Source organism: Glycine max, chromosome 14 (genome assembly GCF_000004515.6).
Source record: "Glycine max cultivar Williams 82 chromosome 14, Glycine_max_v4.0, whole genome shotgun sequence".
Classification (NCBI taxonomy): domain Eukaryota; kingdom Viridiplantae; phylum Streptophyta; class Magnoliopsida; order Fabales; family Fabaceae; genus Glycine; species Glycine max.
The window spans coordinates 41,770,542-41,791,268 of record NC_038250.2 but is presented as its reverse complement, the minus strand read 5'-3'; the positions used below and the strand labels follow the sequence as shown (position 1 = coordinate 41,791,268).

Sequence of the window (20,727 nt, the reverse complement as noted above, 5' to 3'; positions counted from 1 at the left end):
GCTTTTTTAAAATCGATTACAAAGCTTTTTTAGAATTGGAAGAGGTGAGCCTCCTCATGTGCCTGATTCTCCTTCAAGAGATGCACGGGATTTTATTCTATAGTGTCTAAAAGTTGATCCAGATGAACGCCCCAGTGCTGCTCAACTCTTAAACCATACCTTTGTCCAAAGGCCACTGCATTCCCAGTCTTCTGGTTCTGCATCTCCTTATATTAGAAGGGGTTAAACTTGTCACCTCCAACTGTGAAAGATAATGAAGGTACATATTGTTACATAACATACTATCTTCTGCCATGTTTATCTCCGTTTATCATGATGTCTGAAATCATATTGCAAACTATGGTCATGGCTGTCCATCCTTTCAATAAAGTTTCATTCATAAATAATGATGTATTTGGGATGGAGACATTTTAAAATGCTTGAAATGTTTGTTTCAGTCAAATTAGATGCACATATCATACACAAGGCTTCAGTTGAGTCGAGGGTGGGGTTCAAATATAGTGTCATTCTTATTTAGGGGCGAATGATCATGCGAATTCTGATAAAACAGGGGGGGGGGGAGAGCAGCAAAACCTTTCTTATCGGTCTCTGGTGGATCTTTTGTTTTTGTTTTGTTTTTCTTTTTTTTTATATCTTTTATAATGAGAAGAGCAGCCAAAGCCTTACATTTAGCGGTTTGCACAAAGTCCCAACAAAATCTGTCCAAATAAATTGGTTACTTTATTCAGAGGTGGGTCTCTGGTGGAACTTTGAAATGGAAAATTACATTTATGCAAATCATTGCAGAATGGGTTGATTTTATCTTCACTGGCTTACTTGATTCTTTTCTTTTGATACCAGATCTGACATTCATTGGATATAAAAGTATCTCCTATGTTCAATCTTTAAGTTGCTAGAGTTGGTCTCAGGTGCATTGTTGTAACAATAGTTCATTGTGTTGTGCCTTTAGAATTCAGAGTTTGCTTGCTTGTAACTTTACTCAATTTTTTATGCACTTCTTTGGATCTAGCAGGGGATAGGCAATCCAAAGAGATAACTCACCCTTTGGCTTGAATGCCATATTTGAGAATTATGGTCCACGTGTTATCTAATTAATGTGATAATTTGTCTGTTGTAGCAGTGTAAAATATCAACGTCACGTTGTAATAGGTTGTCCGAGTCTTCCCCTTTTGTTTGTTTAGTTAGCATATGAAAGAATTCTTAGGCTAAACCTTTGGGAGCGGTAGTAACAAGGATTAGATACCATGCTATATGTACATATCACCTTTATTAGTAAGCAATTGTTTGTTTATATCTTTATTTTGTTCCCGAACTTGTTCCGAGTTTCATCAGTTTCCATTTCACGCTTACCGTTCTGTTGCGTTTTTAAATTTTAAACAAGTGATGTAACAAATGGGGTGTTTAATGTTTTCTATCGTCGGTGGTATACACTGAGTAGCGGTTAGTGTGGAATATTACAAGGACAGGTGTATTCTTCTCTGGGACAATTTGTCTGTAAACCCAATCTATATTGGATATCTTCTTTTTGCTCATAACATAGTGTTTGTGTTTAAAGCTTTTTATACTCAATAAATGAGTTATAAATCTGAACTGTGAAAAACCTGCCTAATGCCTTGGTTAAAAGGGACAGATTTGTTATGTAGTTGGAGCATGAATGGGATGCAATAAGATACCTTAGTTGCCGCTTGAATGGGATGACATTGTTGAGTGATCCAACAGTCTTGAGTGGTAGTTCTCAAAGGACAAGGATCTGACGTACTAAGTAGCTATGGAATGAAGCAGGCCAAGATTTTATCCCGCCATTTACTAGACATTTTGTTTTTTTGCACTTTCCATTTTGTTTCTTACACCTCCCAAAAGACTCAACGAACAAAAATATCGTTTTCACTAGATATCCTTATTTTGGAATGGCTGTTTCGAAATAGAATCCTATTCTAGAATATGATTTTTCATATTCTGAAATAACTATTCTAGAATAAGATAAGTATTTTTAAAATCTATTTCGGAATTGATATTTCAGAATATGAAAAATCATATTCAGAAATAAAATACTATTTTAGGATTATCATTCCGAAATAGCACAGTAGAGTGTTGACCATATATCTTGTTCGCCTTCATTCTTCTTAACTTTCCCTTCTTTTCTTCTATACATTTACAAACTACATACCCAAATATCTTTGTACAATCTCCAACTATGCAAGAAAATCAATCATCTTCGGTGACTTTATTATTGTCACCCATGATATCACCCTGCTTTTGATTCCTCCCCATCATGGTCACTAAGTTGAGTTTCTTCATCAAATATTGATCCACCCTTTGCATCAGCTATGTTGTCAATGCTATGTTTCCGCAAGTCTTGGTATATGAGTTAGATGAGCCACCATGATCTTCTCTTTCTTGGTCACAATCATATGCAGAACCTCCAAATTGCTCCCTCAAATCAGGAGGACCAATGCCAATCATCTCACTTTGTGTTTGTCATTCATTCTATTTGGCAACTGCAACATCAAAACTTGTGTTCGGACTCTCAAATCACATCCTCGACGAGTGTGGCCATGTCGTCGCAGTTGAGGTCGTGGGCAGGTCGTCCATGATGGGCATGCACAAATAAAAAGGGTGAAAGAGGCGTTAGGGTTAAGGAAGGGAGGTGCTGAAACACTTTTGCCATTAAGGGAAATTTTGTACCTACAAAATTGCTTGGGAGGTGTAGGTCACAAGATGGGAAGTGTAGGAAACAAATGTCCATTTTCATGCAGCACCCCGATCAACGTTTGGCTAACTAGCGATGAGATGACTGAAAATAGGTTGAGATAATCTGCTTTGTCATCCTTAATGAAAACAAACAAATAAGATAATTCAAATAAAAAAGACTTTAATAAAATCATTATATTATAACTTATTATAAACTTTTTTTTACCAAACATGATGTATAATATGATCATTTTATTTATATATTTAGCTCTTTTTATTTACTATTTAATACATTATGTAATATTTAAATAATCTTTAATTTTTTTTATCAAATTAATTAATATTTAATTTTGAGGATTGCAAGGAACACTCTAACAAACTCCTTCAAACACACTCTAAAAGATAGTGTGTTCAAAAGAGTGCGCTAGAAATATGTTTCTAGCATTTTTCTTTAATTGTTTTTATCAATATTGTTAATATTTATTTTTAATAATAGTTGATAAAAAAATAATCAAGGATTGCAACAAAGCCTTTATTTTTTTTTACTGTAAATTGCAACAAAACCTTGATTAAAATAAAAATGAAAAGAACAAAATGATAACATACACATCTCAAATGTTAGTGAATGCAACACATTGATTGATATTTAAAACAATGAATGACAACAAAATTTCAAAAAATGGTCTACAATTGCAGCCGTAACACCATGGTTTTTTAGGCCCTTGCAATTGCCTTGTGACTACAATTGTGGCCTATCAACTGCAATTGTATGCAACTTCCCATAATATCAGCAATTGTGATGAAACTGAAAGTGCAACTATAGTTTAAAACTTTACTACTACAATTTTAAACGTCCAATAACATTGGAGGATTTAAAGTTGAACTTTGTACCAATTGAATGACAAACATGGCAATCTCATGTGTGATGAGAAACATAACATTGAAAAGTAAAAAAGAGAATTCAGAAATGCTTTTTGACCAACCATTGTGTACCAGAAAATTTGAGAAAAGAAAAGGAAATACAAACATCGAAGGAAACACGTTTTCAAATCTACCACTAATTTAAATGAAAAAATGATAAACAAAGAAGAAAAAACTATTTAAAATATTAATATTTACAAAAAGGAAAATGACTGGGACGGTTTCCTAATTTGCAAATGGTATATGAAAAAAACTATTTAAAATCTAAATATTTACTAACACCTTCATTTGCGGATGGTATTTGCAAATGGTGGGACAGTTTCCTAATCTACTTCAAAATTCAATTTACCACAAAGGTTAGAAGCAAGATATGGATAAAATGATAACAATAAGTCATATCCTCAAGATTGAAGAAAGACATGGTTGATAAAAACAGGTAATGAAAGTAATTTTAAAGCATCTCAATTTTGACATACATAGTGCAAAGGTTTGCTTGTGGGGATGATTAAATGGAATGATACAGAGGCGAAAGTAAAGCATGCATTTATAGAAAACATAATTGAAGCTTAAAAGTTTGTGAGGATTATTGGCTTGAATCCACATAATTTCTTTTACAGTATGTTGCATGCCTTCGGCAGCATCATTCATGGCTTCAGCTGAAACATGGAGCATAAACGGAACCAAGCATGAACCAACATTCTCCTAAAACATCAGTTAACCAACTAAAACTTAGAAATTACTGACCCTAATGGGACCCAACCTACTGAATTGCAAGTTAAATTCAGTCAACCTCAATGAACATCGTGAGTTCTTTGCATATCCACATTGTTCACAAGCTCTGGCACACCTTTGGATAAACACTCATTCTGAATACTAAATTCATTAAAACAACCATCTCCAAGTATGCATTGTTGGAAGCCCACATTCCAATTTTTTATTCCCATTACATTATTTTGGAAAAGTTTGTTATTTCTAAATCTGGTCCATTTTCCATCCACATTCAACCATATATTTGCAACCACCTTCAGTAACAAATCACGTACCCATCCTTTATCTCACATACTGATAACTTCTATCTCACGTTCTGATAGCAAGTTGATTGAGCTCTATGATGGACAGACTCTATAAATAGGATGAGGTGCTCTCAGTTTTTTATTACCAAACTTGCTCCTCTATTCGGAAAAAAATACACCATCTATTCAGAGCGAGTAAGGGTCTGGAAGAACAAAACTGCCTTCAGGTTCGTGTATGCATCGCTTTGCGTTCGATTTGCAATGGCCAGAGGTACGCTCATAATATTTAATTTCCACTGTTTGATCTGAATATGCCATTTAAATTGATTTGCATGTTTAGATCAGTACCTGTATATTTTACATTTGGTATCATAGCCTTTTTGTACCTCTGCCTTGCTTGTTAGGTCGTTCCTATTATAGGTTTACGGAGTTTATCTTCTGAGTATATGAGTGATATGTTTTAATCCTCCTCAATTCGAAATAACATCAAAATTAGGAATGATACGAGTTTTCTAATTTTTCTGTGATTTAAAATGTGTTTTTAGGTGTCTAAAATGCATATAATGGTGTGGGTTTTCGAAATTGGGTTCACGGGTGTTGAACAAATCCTTACGACCTGGCTGGAGGTTGATGCCCTACAACATGAAATAACTCCCTTTGCCACTAAGCTGTTGTGATTTATTTGTTTAATAGGTGCAGTTCATGTATATTTATAACCTTTGAAGGATAAATCATTTATGCGCAAAACTGTTTAAAATTGTGTATCTCTAAGTTATGCTGAACATGCAATATTATGTTAAATACTGGTTTGTATTGGATTTGATCCTTTAAAGTTTATTACATGTTGAATGGATATACGTACAATATTATTTTGAATTGGTATACATGTAATTTTAATGATTTAATATTGAGCACGTTTGCATTATTAAATATGTTATGCAAAGATTATTTTTGAATGTTAAGTGATTAATATAATTTTATTAAATTAGAGAGTAGCCACAACATCTTTAATTGAGTAAAATTATATGCTAAATTTATAATCACATTAGAAATATTAATTGTGATTAATCATATGTAATGCGATGAAATCTACCCACATAAATTTTGTTGTATTTGTATGATTAATTAGGATAAAATATTAGATTATATTTCTTAATTTACCCATAGGAATCAAGGAAAAGAACATGATTTAATAGTTTTATTGTAAAGTTGCATGATGAATCTAATTGAGTAGGACTTTAGCCCACAAACAAGTTTTGTGTCACTAGATTCATATATTGAGACATGATTTGCATTGGCAAAACATGACATTTGTTTAGTCTCAAATTTTCTTAATGAGCATGTGTGTTTGTTTGCAGTTTCACAATTTATGAGTATTTCTTGTGACCTTCCCATATTGAAAGGTGATAATTATAAGGTTTGGAAGGAAAGAATTCCCCTTCATTTGGGCTGGATGGATATTGACTATGCTATAAGGAAGGATGAGCCACCGGCTCTTACTGAAACTAGCGAACCTAATGCTATTGACCTTTATGAAAAGTGGGAGAGATCTAATCATCTCTCCGTTATGTTCATAAAAACCAACATATCCGCTAGTATCCGGGGTTCAGTTGACCAGCATGATAAGGTCAGAGATCTGTTGAAAGCCATTGATGAATAGTTTACAACCTCTGAGAAGTCGCTTGCTAGCACACTCATTATGCAATTCTCTTCCATTAAGCTTACTGGAACGAGAGGTGTGCGTGAACATATCATGCGCTTAAGGGACATAGTGGCTCAATTGAAAACCTTGGAAGTTACCATGTCTGAATCCTTCCTGGTACATTTCATTTTGTGCACTCTACCTCAACAGTATACACCCTTTAAAATCTCCTACAACACACATAAGCATAAATGGTCTATTAATGAATTGATGACCATGTGTGTTCAAGAAGAGGAGAGATTGATAATGGAAGAGGGTGAGAAGGTAAATTTGACTACTTCTACTTTTGGAAAGGATAGGAAGAAGTCTGTAGGCACCGATAAAGGAAGGATTCTGACTCAACCAACAATTAAAAAGGAGTCAAAGTGTTTCATCTGTAAAAAGAAAGGACACATAAAGAAGGACTGCCCCAAATTTAAAAGTTGGTTTGAGAAGAAAGGTACACCATTTACTTTCATTTGTTATGAATCTAATATGATTAATGTGAATCATAATACATGGTGGATTGACTCTGGTTCTACAATCCATGTTTCTAATACCTTACAGGGTATGGAAAACCTAAGGAAGCCAGTGGGAAGTGAGCAATGCATCTACTCAAGGAGTAGGATGACCTCGCATGTAGAGGCCATTGGAACGTGCGTCTTAGTTTTAAGTAGTGGCTTTAAATTACATTTGGAGAAAGGTTTTTACGTTCCTAGTTTTTATGAAAACTTAATTTCTGTTTCTAAACTTGCACCTTTGGGATTCTATTTTAATTTTACAGACTTTGGTTTTAATTTACTGAATAAATATGAAATTATTGGTTATGGTCAATTGGTTGATTCTTAGAACATTTCTTCTGAAAGGGATCACTATAAAGCTGAACCTTCTGGGACAAGTAATAGGTTGGTAGTCATTCCCACCCTTCAAGTTAAAATGGATGTTAGACAACCAGTGATTGAAGTTCCACAAGCTGTTGAAAGTGATCATGTAGATCAAGTTGTTTGTGAGGAACAACATGATGATATTGAACAAACTGGTGAAGAACCGGTTGAACAAGTTCCTCAGCAGGATGACCAAGCAGCATTAAGAAGATCTACTAGAGTAAAAAAGACAGAAATTCCTAGTGATTATGTAGTGTACCTATAAGAATCAGACTACAACATTGGAGCCGAAAATGATCCTGAGACGTTTTCACAAGCCATGAGTTCTAAGGAATCAAATTTATGGTATAATGCTATGAGGGATGAGATGGATTCTATGGCATCTAACCATGTTTGGGATCTCGTTGAGTTGCCTGTTGGTGTAAAAGCCATCGGATGTAGATGGGTCTTCAAAACAAAGAAAGACTCAGAAGGAAACATTGAGAGACATAAGGCAAGACTTGTTGCTAAAGGATTCACTCAAAGAGAAGGAATCGATTACAGAGAGACCTTTTCCCCTATATCGAAGAAAGACTCTCTTTGAGTAATTTTGGCATTAGTAGCTCATTTTGATCTTGAGCTGCATCAAATGGATGTGAAAACGATGTTCCTAAATGGTGATCTAGTAGAAGAGGTTTACATGAAATAACCTGAGGGATTCTTATTTAGTGTTGGTGAGAACTTAGTCTGCAAGCTTAATAAGTCCATCTATGGATTGAAACAAGCCTCTCGCCAGTGGTATTTAAAATTTCATGAGGTCATTTCTTCATTCAGCTTTGAAGAGAATGTCATGGATCACTGTATATACCAGAAGGTTAGTGGGAGTAAGATTTGTTTCCTTGTATTATACGTAGATGATATTCTGCTTGTGACTAATGATAAGGGTATGCTATATGAGGTGAAACAATTTCTCTCAAAGAACTTTGATATGAAGGATATGGGAGAGGCATCTTATGTCATAGGCATAAAGATCCATAGAGAAAGATCTCGAGGCATTTTAGGCTTGTCTCAAGAAACCTATATCAACAAAGTTTTAGAGATATTTAACATGAAAGATTGTTCACCAAGTGTAGCTCCTATTGTGAAGGGTGACAAACTTGCTTTGAGTCAGTGCCCCAAAAATGATTTTGAGCGGGAACACATGAAAAATATTCTATATGCTTCAACAGTTGGAAGCCTTATGTATGCTCAGGTTTGCACTAAACCTGATATTGCATTCGCTGTTGGAGTCTTCAGAAGATATCAAAGTAATCCAGGTATTGACCACTGTAAAGCTGCAAAGAAAGTGGTGAGATATCTTCAAGGAACAAAGGATTACATGCTCATGTACAGACAAACTGATTATCTGGAAGTGATTGGTTACTCCGACTCAGACTTTGCTGGTTGCGTTGATTCACGAAGATCAACATTTGGTTATATTTTTATGTTAGACGGTGGAGCTGTATCTTGGAGAAGTGCCAAGCATACCTTAACTGCTACTTCCACTATGGAGGCTGAGTTTGTTTCCTGTTTTGAGGCTACCTCGCATGGTGTATGGTTAAGGAGTTTCATGTCTGGCCTTAGAGTTGTGGACTCTATTTCTAGGCCATTAAAGTTGTATTGTGACAACTTTGCTGCGGTGTTTATGGCTAAAAACAACAAAAGTGGAAGTCGAAGTAAGCACATCGACATCAAGTACTTAGCCATAAGAGAACATGTTAAAGAAAAGAAAGTGGTCATTGAACACGTCAACACTGAGTTGATAATTGCTGATCCTTTAACTAAAGTCATGCCACCAAAGAATTTTAAGGATCATGTAGTACGAATGGGACTTGGTTCCATGATGTAATTTCATTGTACGTACATTTGTTATTTTCAATGAAACTCTTATTTTGTTAGATATTTTCTCATATGGTTTTGTGCACATATTTATTTATTTCGAGAAAAATCATTCGGTTTAGATATAGAATAAACATATGGTTTATTCATTAAGTTGAGAGCTAGTGTTGAGAAACTTGATATATTGTGGTACATGGAAGATATTACTCATCATCAAAGGACCTATCGCCATGACTCATATATTATGTTTCTTGTTACGGTTGATGTTGAGTTAAATGGACCAAGTAGGAGAATGTTGGAAGCCCATGTTCCACGTTCCAATTTTTTATTCCCATTATATTATTTTGGAAATTTTGTTTATTTCTGAATCTGGTCCATTTTCCATCCACATTCAACCCATATCTTTGCAACATATTTGCAACCACCTTCAGTAACAAATCATGTACCCATCCATTATCTCACGTACTGATAACTTCTATCTCACGTTCTGATAAGAAGTTGGTTGAGCTCTGTGATGGACATACTCTATAAATAGGATGAGGTGCTCTCACTTTTGTATCACCAAACCTACTCCTCTATTAAAAAAAATACACCATCTATTCAGAGCGAGTAAGGGTCTGGAAGAACAAAACTGCCTTCAGGTTCGTGTATGCACCGCTTCGCGTTTGATTTGCAATGGCTGGAGGTACGCTTGTAATATTTAATTTCCGCTGTTTGATCTGAATATGCCATTTAAATTGATTTTCATCTTTAGATGAGTACCTGTATATTTTACATGCATAATAAAAAGTGTCTAAAAAGTGATCACTACCTAGCTATCCCTATACAAAACAGAACTACTAACTGCAACCATTCAACATCGTCCTTAGCATCACTCATCTTCACCGGCAGTGAAGATATAATGCTGGATGGTGGCAAAGAAACATACTCGTAGTAGTGTCAACATTGTCTCACCTCCTTTCATGATCTTCAAGTTGTACCAAATTCTTTGTCCCCACAGAGAATGGATGCTGTGAAGGCGGCTGTTAATAGGAGTGAACAACAGGATGATGGGCTATTGTCAGTTCTTTAACCTAAGTTGCATTATAAAGGGATAACTTAATAGTTAGATAGTCACCACAAAATTAAAGTCCTTTTTATTGGCGGCTAGCTGTCGATATCACTGGTTATATAAGACCACAACATTTTTCTATTTTTTTATATGATTTCTTATCTATTGAATCCCAAAACTCTGCCTAAATACATTTTCCCCTCACATTCAATACATCACCTAAACATTTTCTTTGCCCTAATGTGGCACAGCAAAATGTGATCCATGGACCTCTTGTCCTAGTTGAAAAGGTTTCGACAGTAGGGGCACACAGTCCAAAAATTTGTCGTTCCCTGGACAGTTGGACCTCATGGTCGTAAAGACCAGAGTTCAAGCTGAGAGAGCACATGTCAAGGCAGAGTTGGATCTTTTCGGTAGATCCATTTGCATATGTTTTGTGGCAACGTGAGAGTAACGGTTACGGTCAAGACAATTCAAATGCCAGGGCGGAAGATATAGGCAGAGAAGGGTGCTTTAGTCAATTTAAACTAATTTCCATTTTCCTCCCTTGGTCTTGGACTGCAATTTTTCTTTTTGCTTTGATTTTCTTTCTGTTCTTAGTTTGTTATCAGTCATTATCAAGTACTAGTGGTCAAGTTGACCCGGTTAACAACAACCTCAGAACGGGGATGTCAGAAGTTGGGATTGTACATAGTAGTTTTTTTGGCTTTTAAATTCAAATATATATTTTTAATGTTATTACTTATGCCTTAATTTTTTTTGATTCGTGCTATTAGTATTAGTATCAACAATATATCAAAACTTTCTTTAAAAAACAATATATGAAAACTAACTTTTTTTTTAAATATAGAGAAAAATACTTAACATTTAATTAATATAAATTAAAATATAGTTAATGATAATTGCTATGAAGTAGAGACAACACATTCTGGTATTTCTACTCTTACTTATGTTTTACTTTTACGTTTTTTAGTCCTTAAGGTGTGCCTAGGGACTTAGATGTAGATGCAAAAGCTGCAGAGAAAAATTGAACCACCTTGATCTTCTATTTGGGGTGAAAAATATATGACAAGGATGACAAGGTTTTATGAGATTTCACTAGAAATTCCTTTAAATGATGTGACAAATGTATTTGAGACATTCTGTTCATATATGATGCCTGGATTGATAATTCTTTTTTTCATATTATTATTTGATTAAAACTCTTCTAATTTTTTAATCTCTTTTTCTTTTTGTTGGATCAATCTCAGGTTTAGTTAAAATGTATTTTGCTTGATGTGGTGCATGTCAGACATGGTTGTGATAGCAACCCAAAGGCAAATTGCCCTAATGGGGCTCCTTTTTGAAAGTATTTGTTTCAAAACAATTTACAACATGGGTCTGTTATTTTACGTAAAATACATGCAAACCGTCAGTGTTACTGGCAAGAAGCCCCTGCGTGCAACACGTGGCGAAAACGCCACTGCCACTAGCGGAATAGTCAGTGGTCTCGCTGCTTGTGCTGGCGATATAGCCATGCATGGGATGTAGCCAGTTTGACTGGCGATTTTCATGCAGGGTACAGGCCTAGCTTGTAGAGCAGCAGCGTTATGCGACAGGCTTTTGAATAATACATAGATAAATTTAAATAAATGACCGAAAATATTTTTCAATTAACAAAATTTAAATTAAATAAAATATATTATACAAATAAATTAAAATAAATCGAAAAATTACTATGGAAACAAAAATTTAAACAATATATGTATAAAATTAATAATGTATCATATATTTGAATAATAATTAAAATAACTAAACTAAATAATATTAACATACTAACTAAAACTAACATACCATATATATAACACAAATAATACCATACAAGCGTAAAAAACCTAAACCAAATAATAATAACATATCAACTAAAATTAACGTAACATATATATCACACAAATAATAACATACAAATTTAAAAAACCTCAACAAAATAATATTAACAAATCAACTAAAACTAACGTAGCATATATATAACACAAATAATAGCATACCAACTAAAATTATAACATATATATAACACAAATAATATTAATATTTGAAGGTACTACTTAAAATTTGAAAGTACCAGCTAAGCTAAACAAACGTAGCATATATATATAAAACAAATAATACCATACTAATTTAGAAAATCTAAACAAAATAATATTATCAAATCAACTAAAACTAACCAAGCATATATATATAACACAAATAATAGCATACAACTTAAAAAACCAAACCTAAATAATATTAATATACCAACTAAAATTAACTTAACATATATATAACACAAATAATATTTGAAGTTACCAGTTAAAAAACACTTACCAGGAAGAGGAAACACGTACTAGGAAGAGGGAGAAAGTGTACTAGGAAAAGGGAGCACAAGAAGGGAGGAAAGTTTTTCGCCACTAACACAAGTGAAACACACACTCAATATTATTTGAGCCTGGTATGTGAACTAGAGAGGATAAGTGATGCATTCCAATGGCTTTTATAGGAAAATACTCATAGGAAATGATTTTTGCATTTTTGAAAAGCTTCTCGCCAGTCGTAATGGCGAGACCCTCTGCACCACGCTTCTCGCCAGTCGTAATGGCGACAACCCTGTACTCTGAAAAAAAGCCTGTCGCATAACGCTGCTGCTCTGCAAGCTAGGCCTACACCCTGCACGAAAATTGCCAGTCAAACTGGCTACATCTAGTGCATGGCTATATCGCTAGCATAAGCAGTGAGACCACTGGCTATTTCGCCAGTGGTAGTGGCGTTTTTGCCACGTGTTGCATGCAGGGGCTTCTCGCCAATAACACTGACGGTTTGCATGTTTTTTATGTAAAATAAAAGACCCATGTTGCAAATTGCTTTGAAACAGACCCATTGTGGGAAATACTTTCTAAAAGGAGCCCCATTAGGGCAATTTTCCGCAACCCGAACCCACCTAATGATGCAGACACTATAGAGGCCCAGTGTGGCAAAGAAAACAAGCCTATAAGGAAGGCTAGCAAACCAGCGTATCTCGAAGACTATGTGCAATAGCACAAAGCATTTTCAGCACTACGGGTGGTTGTTTAGCAATGTAACATAGTTGGTTAATTAGTGGGGTAGTTTGTTATCGTGGGTAGTTTGTTATCGTGCAACAATGGATTTCGTTAGTAGTGGAGCATGTAGTCTGTTAGTAGAGTTTTGGTGCATGGATTGCTGGCCTTATTGAACATAGCCTATATAATCATGAAAAGCACCAGTAATAAATCAGAGAAAATTTACAAAAACTCATTAGCATAGTAGGAGGTTACCTTGTTCTCCTACTACGGTCGAATTACTCCTCGACCATAGTAGGAGGTTAAGGTATCCTGATTAGCACCAGTAATAAAATAGAGAAAATTTACAGAAACTCATTAGCCTATATAAGCATGAAAAACATCAGTAATATCCCTCGCTGCTCAGCACTCTGACCTGGCAACTAAGGTCGAATTACTCCTCGACTGCCTCAACCACCCCTCCCCTATGCCTATGCCTCCACCACCACTATTGACACCCTCGCGCCCCTATATCAAATTAGAAGTACCCCGATTTGACGGTCACGATCCCATGGAATGGATCTTTAAGATCTTCCAATTTTTCGAATATCAAGCCACACCAGAGGAGGAGCGCATTACCTTGGCATCTTTCTATTTAGACGGACCAACCCTCAGTTGGTTCTAATGGTCCTACCACAATGACTTCATCACCTCATGGCCGGGATTTCTACAGGCACTAGAATCCCACTTTGCCATGACCTATTATGACGATCCAAAAGGCGCCTTGTTCAAGCTGACGGAATGAGGCTCTATCAATGATTACTTGATAGAGTTCAAAAAATTGGCTAACCGGATAATTGGCTTACCACCTCCATTTCTTCTTAGTTGCTTCATCTCTGGTCTCTCACCGGACATTCGCCGAGAGGTATTAGCCATGCAACGCATATCGTTGCCCCATGCCACAACACTTGCCAAATTACAGGAAGACAAAATCCAGGATTGGCGTCGACCCTTCAAATCAACCCAACCCACTCTCCCCAATCCTTTTTCCCAAAACCCCCCACCACCTTCACCATCCCCTTCCAATAATTGACAAACTTTCATTCATCGTACCCCAGAGGAAATGGCTAGTTGTCGTGAAAAAGGGCTATGCTATAATTGCGATGAAAAATGGAATGCATCACATAAATGCCCCAACCGGATATTCCTCCTCATCGCAGAACCTGGAGACACACCAATTGACCCTCACCCAAACCCTGATCATTTCCCATAGAAGACCCTGACCTTGAACTCGATATCCCACCCCCTCACTCAACACCACACATTAGTCTCCATGCTCTCTCCAGCTTAGTTGTGCCAGTCACCTTCCAGATTTATGGCTTCATTCATCAGACTCACGTCACTGTACTTATCGACAGTGGAAGCACCCATAGTTTCATTCAACCATTGGTTGCTAAGTTCTTGTCACTAGCCTTACACGACATGTCCCTACTATGGGTTATGGTGGGCAATGGCTCTATTTTGGAATGCCAACAACATTATGCTGACAATCCCTTGATCCTTCAAGGCCATTCGTTTACAGTCACCCTCCACCTCTTACCCATTAGCGATGCTGACATACTCTTGGGTATAGACTGGCTTCAACAGTTAGGGCCAGTGGTTACTGATTACACCACATTATCCATGAAGTTTCACCACTTAGGCTCACCCGTGGAGCTTCGCGTTGATGTCCAAACTGAGCCGTTGCAATCCTTTGCCAAATAATTCAAAAGAATGATCCAAACCGGATCTACATCATCCTTATTTCATCTGCCCCTTCAACCCGTTACCACTCACCACCCTGAACTTGACACACCATACCCCATCCCCACAATACAATTCCTCCTTACCAAGTATACCCCCATCTTCCTTATCCCTTCATCCCTTCCCCCACCCCGTCTAATAGCCCACCGTATATCACTTCACCCTTCAACCAGCCCCGTAAACGTTCAACCCTACCATTACCCATTTTTCCAAAAAGCCAAAATAGAAAAGTAGGTCTCTGACTTACTAAACTCCGGCATGATATGCCTTAGCCACATTCCCTTCTCCTCGCCGGTCCTATTGGTGAAGAAAAAGGATTGTTGTTGGCGGATGTGCATGGACTACCGCGCATTAAATGCAGTTACTGTTCGTGATCACTTCCCAATGCCAACCATAGATGAACTCCTGGATGATCTTAGCAAAGCATCATGGTTCACCAAGCTCAACCTTCGTCAAGGTTTTCACCAAATTCTCATGGCAGAGGAAGACATCTTTAACGGCTTTCCGAATGCACCACGACCACTATGAATACCGTGTCATGCCGTTTGGATTGTGCAACACAGCCTCTACTTTCCAAGCCACTATGAGCTTTGTCCTTTAATCGTTTCTATGCAAATTCACGATAGTATTCTTCGACGACATCCTCGTCTACAGTGAATCAATACTGGAGCATATCAAACACCTAGACTTAGTGCTCAGTGCTTTGTTACAGGGCAAGTTTTATCTCAAGCGCTCTAAATGTTTCTTCGCTCAACAACAATTAGAATACCTCAGCCATATCATTTCCGGTAAGGGTATTGAACCAGGCTAGACCAAAATTGCCACCATGGTACGTTGGCCAATACCGACAACTCAGAAATATTTTCGAGCTTTCTTGGGCCTCACTGGCTTTTGTCGCCGATTCATTAGGAATTATGCCACCCTTGCTGCTCCACTCATGGTGTTACTCTGTAGGGACAAACTTCACTAGTCCTCAGAAACTCAACAAGCTTTTGATTTGTTGAAGCACACCATGACCCAAGCTCTAATCCTCATACCCCTTGATTTTTCACATCCTTTTATAGTTGAGACGGATGCCTTTGGCACGACCATGGGTGCTGTTCTAATGCAACAGGGTAGACCAATTTTGTTCTTCAACAAGAAATTTACACCCAAACTTCAATGTGTTTCGAAGTATGTGCGAGAATTGCACGCCATGACTACCGCCATCCGCAAATGGCGACAATACCTCCTCGGACACAAATTCACCATTTTAACGGATCATCGCAGCTTGAAGGAGTTGATGACACAAGTTATTCAAACACCAGAGCAATAATATTATTTGGAGAAGCTTTTGGGGTACAATTATACGATCCAGTTTAAAAGTGGCCACTCTAACGTCATTGCAGACTCACTTTCTCGCATCGAAGTACCCTCTAAGCCAACATTTCTTGTTCTCTCGGTTCCATAATTTGAATTCATGGACCAGCTTCGGGCAACCATGCAAGCAAGTCCAATTTTCCAATAGAATTTGTCTTCAATTTCCTCTAATCCTAAAGCTTTTCCGAATTTCCAGATGCATAGTGGTCTGTTTTTACACAAGGGCAACATATGGCTCAATGATGACAATCCATTTTGCCCTATATTGTTAACGGAATATCATGCCACCCTACTAGACGAACACCTTGGAGTTGCCAAAACTGTCCACCGCCTTTAAGCTAATTTCACCTGGGACCATCTCCAGCGGGACGTCAAGGAATTCATTAAGAATTGCCAAACCTATCAATAAACCAAACACGACACCTGCAAATCGACAGGATTATTACAACCTCTCCCAATACCATCGGGAATTTGGAAAGATCTCTCGATGGATTTCATTACCAATTTGTCCAACTCCCACAGATATACGGTGATTATGGTGGTTGTTGACCATTTTTCTAAAGGGGTACATTTTGGAGCATTGGCTTCGCAATTTACAACATTCAAGGTGGCTACTTTATTCCTTGATACAGTCTGCAAACTCCATGGATTTCCCAGGATCTTAGTGTCAAACCGTGATCCTTTACGAAAGTCATTAAATGCATCTTGAAGTTCATCAAAGGAAATAGATAGGTTATTGTTAGAAGCTGTTACCTCTTCTTCGCTATAATAGTTTTTGGCCATGAGACTCAGATTAACAACTTCATTTTCTGAATCTCTTAATGAAGTTATATCGTTATCTTCCCAAGTGATGTAAGCTTTCTTTGCTATCTTGTCTTTGAAATTTTTCTTGTCAGACTTCTCCATTCTTTTCTTGAAACTGGGACAATCAACTCTTAGATGTCCAGGTTGATTACATTCATAGCACTTTGGAATAGAAGGAAAGTCTTCTCCTTTTTTCTTTTGATTGAAATTTGTTCTTCTTTGATTTCCTTTGTTCCTTATAAACTTGTTGAATCTATTTACTAAGAAACTAAAATCATCATCTTCTTCTATTTCATTCAAGTCTTCTCTGTCACTTTCTTCTTGAATAGAAGATGAGGCTTTAAGTGCAATTCCTTTCTTTTTCTTGTCATTTTCTTCATGTTGATTTAGTCTCATAAGTTCCATTTTTTGTTCCTGAAGATTTCCAAAAAGTGTTGCAAGAGACATGTTAGTGAGATCTCTTGATTATGCAATTGCAGTTACCTTTGGTTGTCGTTCCCTGCTTAAACATCTTAGAACTTTGTTAATGAGATCCTCATTAGGAAATATCTTTCCTAATGATGCAGGATGATTAAGTATATGTGTAAATCTCTTTTGCATATCTTGTATGGTCTCATTTTGATTCATTCTGAAAAGTTAATATTCATTTGTTAGGGTGTTTCATCTAAATCTCTCAACATCTGTTGTTCCTTTATAGGTTACTTGTAATGTATCCTACATTTCTTTTGCATTCTTACAATTTGAGACTCTAAAGTATTCATCCATTCCTAATGTAGAGGTAATTATAGTTTTAGCCTTTAAGTTATATTGTAGCCTTCTTCTTTCCTCTTCATCCCATTGTTCCCTGGGTTTTTCTATAGTTGCATTTCCTACTACCATTGTAGGGATGTAAGGACCGATTTCAATGGCTTTGTAGATGTTTAAATCTATAGCCTATGAAGATTTGCATGCGAGTTTTCCAGTAATAATAACCCACACCATTAAATATAGGAGGCCTATTAATGGAGTTTTCTTCAAGAAATAGGAAGTTTGGTGAAACCATAATTATTCATGAAGTTTCTAAACTTTATACAAAAATCAAGCTCTGATACCACTTGTTGGACAAGTGACCTCAATAACTTAAGAGGGGGAGGGTTAATTAAGTTAAAAAATTTCTCATTTAATTGACTTCTAAATCCCCTTTTAAATCTATATGATAAGAATATTGTAGATGAAGATGAAAATTATATCAATAGAGTACTTCAAGTGTGCAAGATAAATAAAATATGAAAGATAAAGTAATCAAGATAGGGAAGTGATCGAGGTCGTACCCGAATCAAATAAACATTAAAAATGCAGTATCTAGGAAGTGATCCTAGGTCATCTCCCAACGAACAATGGTCAACCAAAAGTTCATAACAGATAGTAATAAAACAGTAACGAATTAGAGGGGGGTTGTTTGTTTTTGTAAATTAAACAGCGAGCAAATTTTAATTAGAAAATATCAGAATTAAAACACGTTGTTTCCCCTTGATTCACAAGCAAGTATCTTATCCTAGGTGACGAGAATTTATCCTTTATCAGTTCAACCACTTAATCCAACCCTAAATTAAATTACTAAGCGAAATTTAACATAAGGAAGTCATTATGTGATTAAGCAACACATACACCAATTAATCATGAACGAAACTGATCATTAAGCATGAACGTAAATTAAGCGCAGAGACAATTAATCAAGCACTAAGCATGCATGGATTAATAGCAACAAATACAGAGTAATTGGTGAAGAGGAAAAACTGATCAGAATTCAATAGTAATAATAAAACATTCACTAGTAATCGATTACCATAATGGTGTAATCGATTACACAATGTATTTTATGAAAAGTTGTGACTCTTCACAATTGGATTTGAATTCCAACGTTCAGATTCACTTGTAATCGATTACACTATTTGAAAATCATTTTGGAACATTGCAAAGAACTGAAACCAGTTTGAAAACCATCCTGGTCACTGGTAATCGATTACTACCAAATGGTAATCGATTACCAGAGAGTAAAAACTCTGGTAACTTAGAAGATTTCAAAAAATCCTTTTTAAAACAAAAAGTGTGCTATTTGATGCTTTTTGAAAAATACTTTTTTACTACCTACTTTGACTTGGCTTGATGCTTCTTGATTTCTTCATTTGATTCTTGAATCTTTGGGTGAAATCTTGAATGCTTGATTCTTTAATCTTGAAACAACTCTTTGAGCTTTGGAATCATCAAAACATCTTGGTGAATCATCATGGTATCTTTGCTTCCACACTTATGTGTCTATACACTAATTGTATAATTAATATCCAAATTTCATTATGTATTTAGTGTAATCAACAAAAAGAATGAGTGCGGCTATTATGTCATGCACTGGATGTCCACCATCATTTTAGGAAGTTTAAGGAATAACTGGGAACCAGTACGTTTATTTCAAACAAATTTAATTTTTTTATAATTTGTATTACATTATTAACTTATTATCATTTATTTCATCATGCAGTATTTTAACGATCATAGACCATTGGAGCCAGAGAGATTAAACGCGCTTCGGATCCAGTGGGCACAATATTATCTCCGAGTTAGAGCTCAGAGCTAGGATTTAGGGACATTAAGTTTGGCTTAGTTTACTTTGGTTTAACATTTTTGTAATTTCCTATGTTATTTGAACATTGAATTCATTTGTTGATAGTTGTTAATAATAAATCAATTATTCATTGTTTATTATGATTAAAACTGCTTGAAAGTAGAATAAAATATTTATTTGCTGTGAATTGGGTCTGAAATTGCATTTTAGATGTTCAATTTTGGGTTTATTGTAAAAACATAAAGTTTATATAAAAAAAACTTGAAAACAACATTGGTTATTAATAAAAACTGATGTTAATATAGTAAACAACATCGGTTATTTAGAAAAACCGATGTCAACATACACCTTACCATCGGTTTTTCAAGAAACCGATGTTGGTTATTTCTAATAACTTCGATTATTTATACATAACTGATATTAATGTACAAACGTTAACATCGATTATATATAAATAACCAATGTTATATATAACTAACTACAGCAAAATAAGTGAATACATGATGACCATTGACATCGATTTTCTATAGAAAACCGATGTCAACGGTTATCATGTATACACTTATTTTGTTGTAGTTCTTTATATATAACATCGGTTATTTAGAAAAACGATGTTAGCATTTTTATGAAAAACTGATGTTAGCAATAATACATTCAACATCGGTACTTTCAACATCGGTTTTAAAACCGATGTAATGTCGTAAATAACCAATATTGAAAGTGTATTTTCTAATAGTGTTACCTTCATTCAAAGAAGATAAAAAGCACTAGGTAACTTTTTCAAAGCAATAATAACTAGTCACCCCATGGATAGGACTAGGACAATGGTGGACACATCTTGAAAGCATTTAAAATTTTGCAGTCTTTTATTTCATACCCTAGAACTGGATCTTTTTTGGTGGAATGTTTCAAAAACAGTTATAGACAAATAACATAAAAAATTCTATGTTGAGATCAAGTCAAAGTTTCAAATTTTGCAACATGCCATTAAAGCTTTTCCATAAACTCTTATTCTCCCACTGTAAAACTCCC

General features: G+C 35.7%; 1 long non-coding RNA gene across 1 annotated transcript; it reads left to right on the top strand.

The window, feature by feature from the left end:
• Positions 1-54: 54 nt before the first annotated feature.
• On the top strand, positions 55-1,299 carry LOC106795731 (uncharacterized). Its single transcript, XR_001384491.2, has 2 exons — positions 55-259; positions 841-1,299. It is a non-coding gene; the product is annotated as an uncharacterized lncRNA (long non-coding RNA).
• The last annotated feature ends 19,428 nt before the right edge of the window (positions 1,300-20,727 follow it).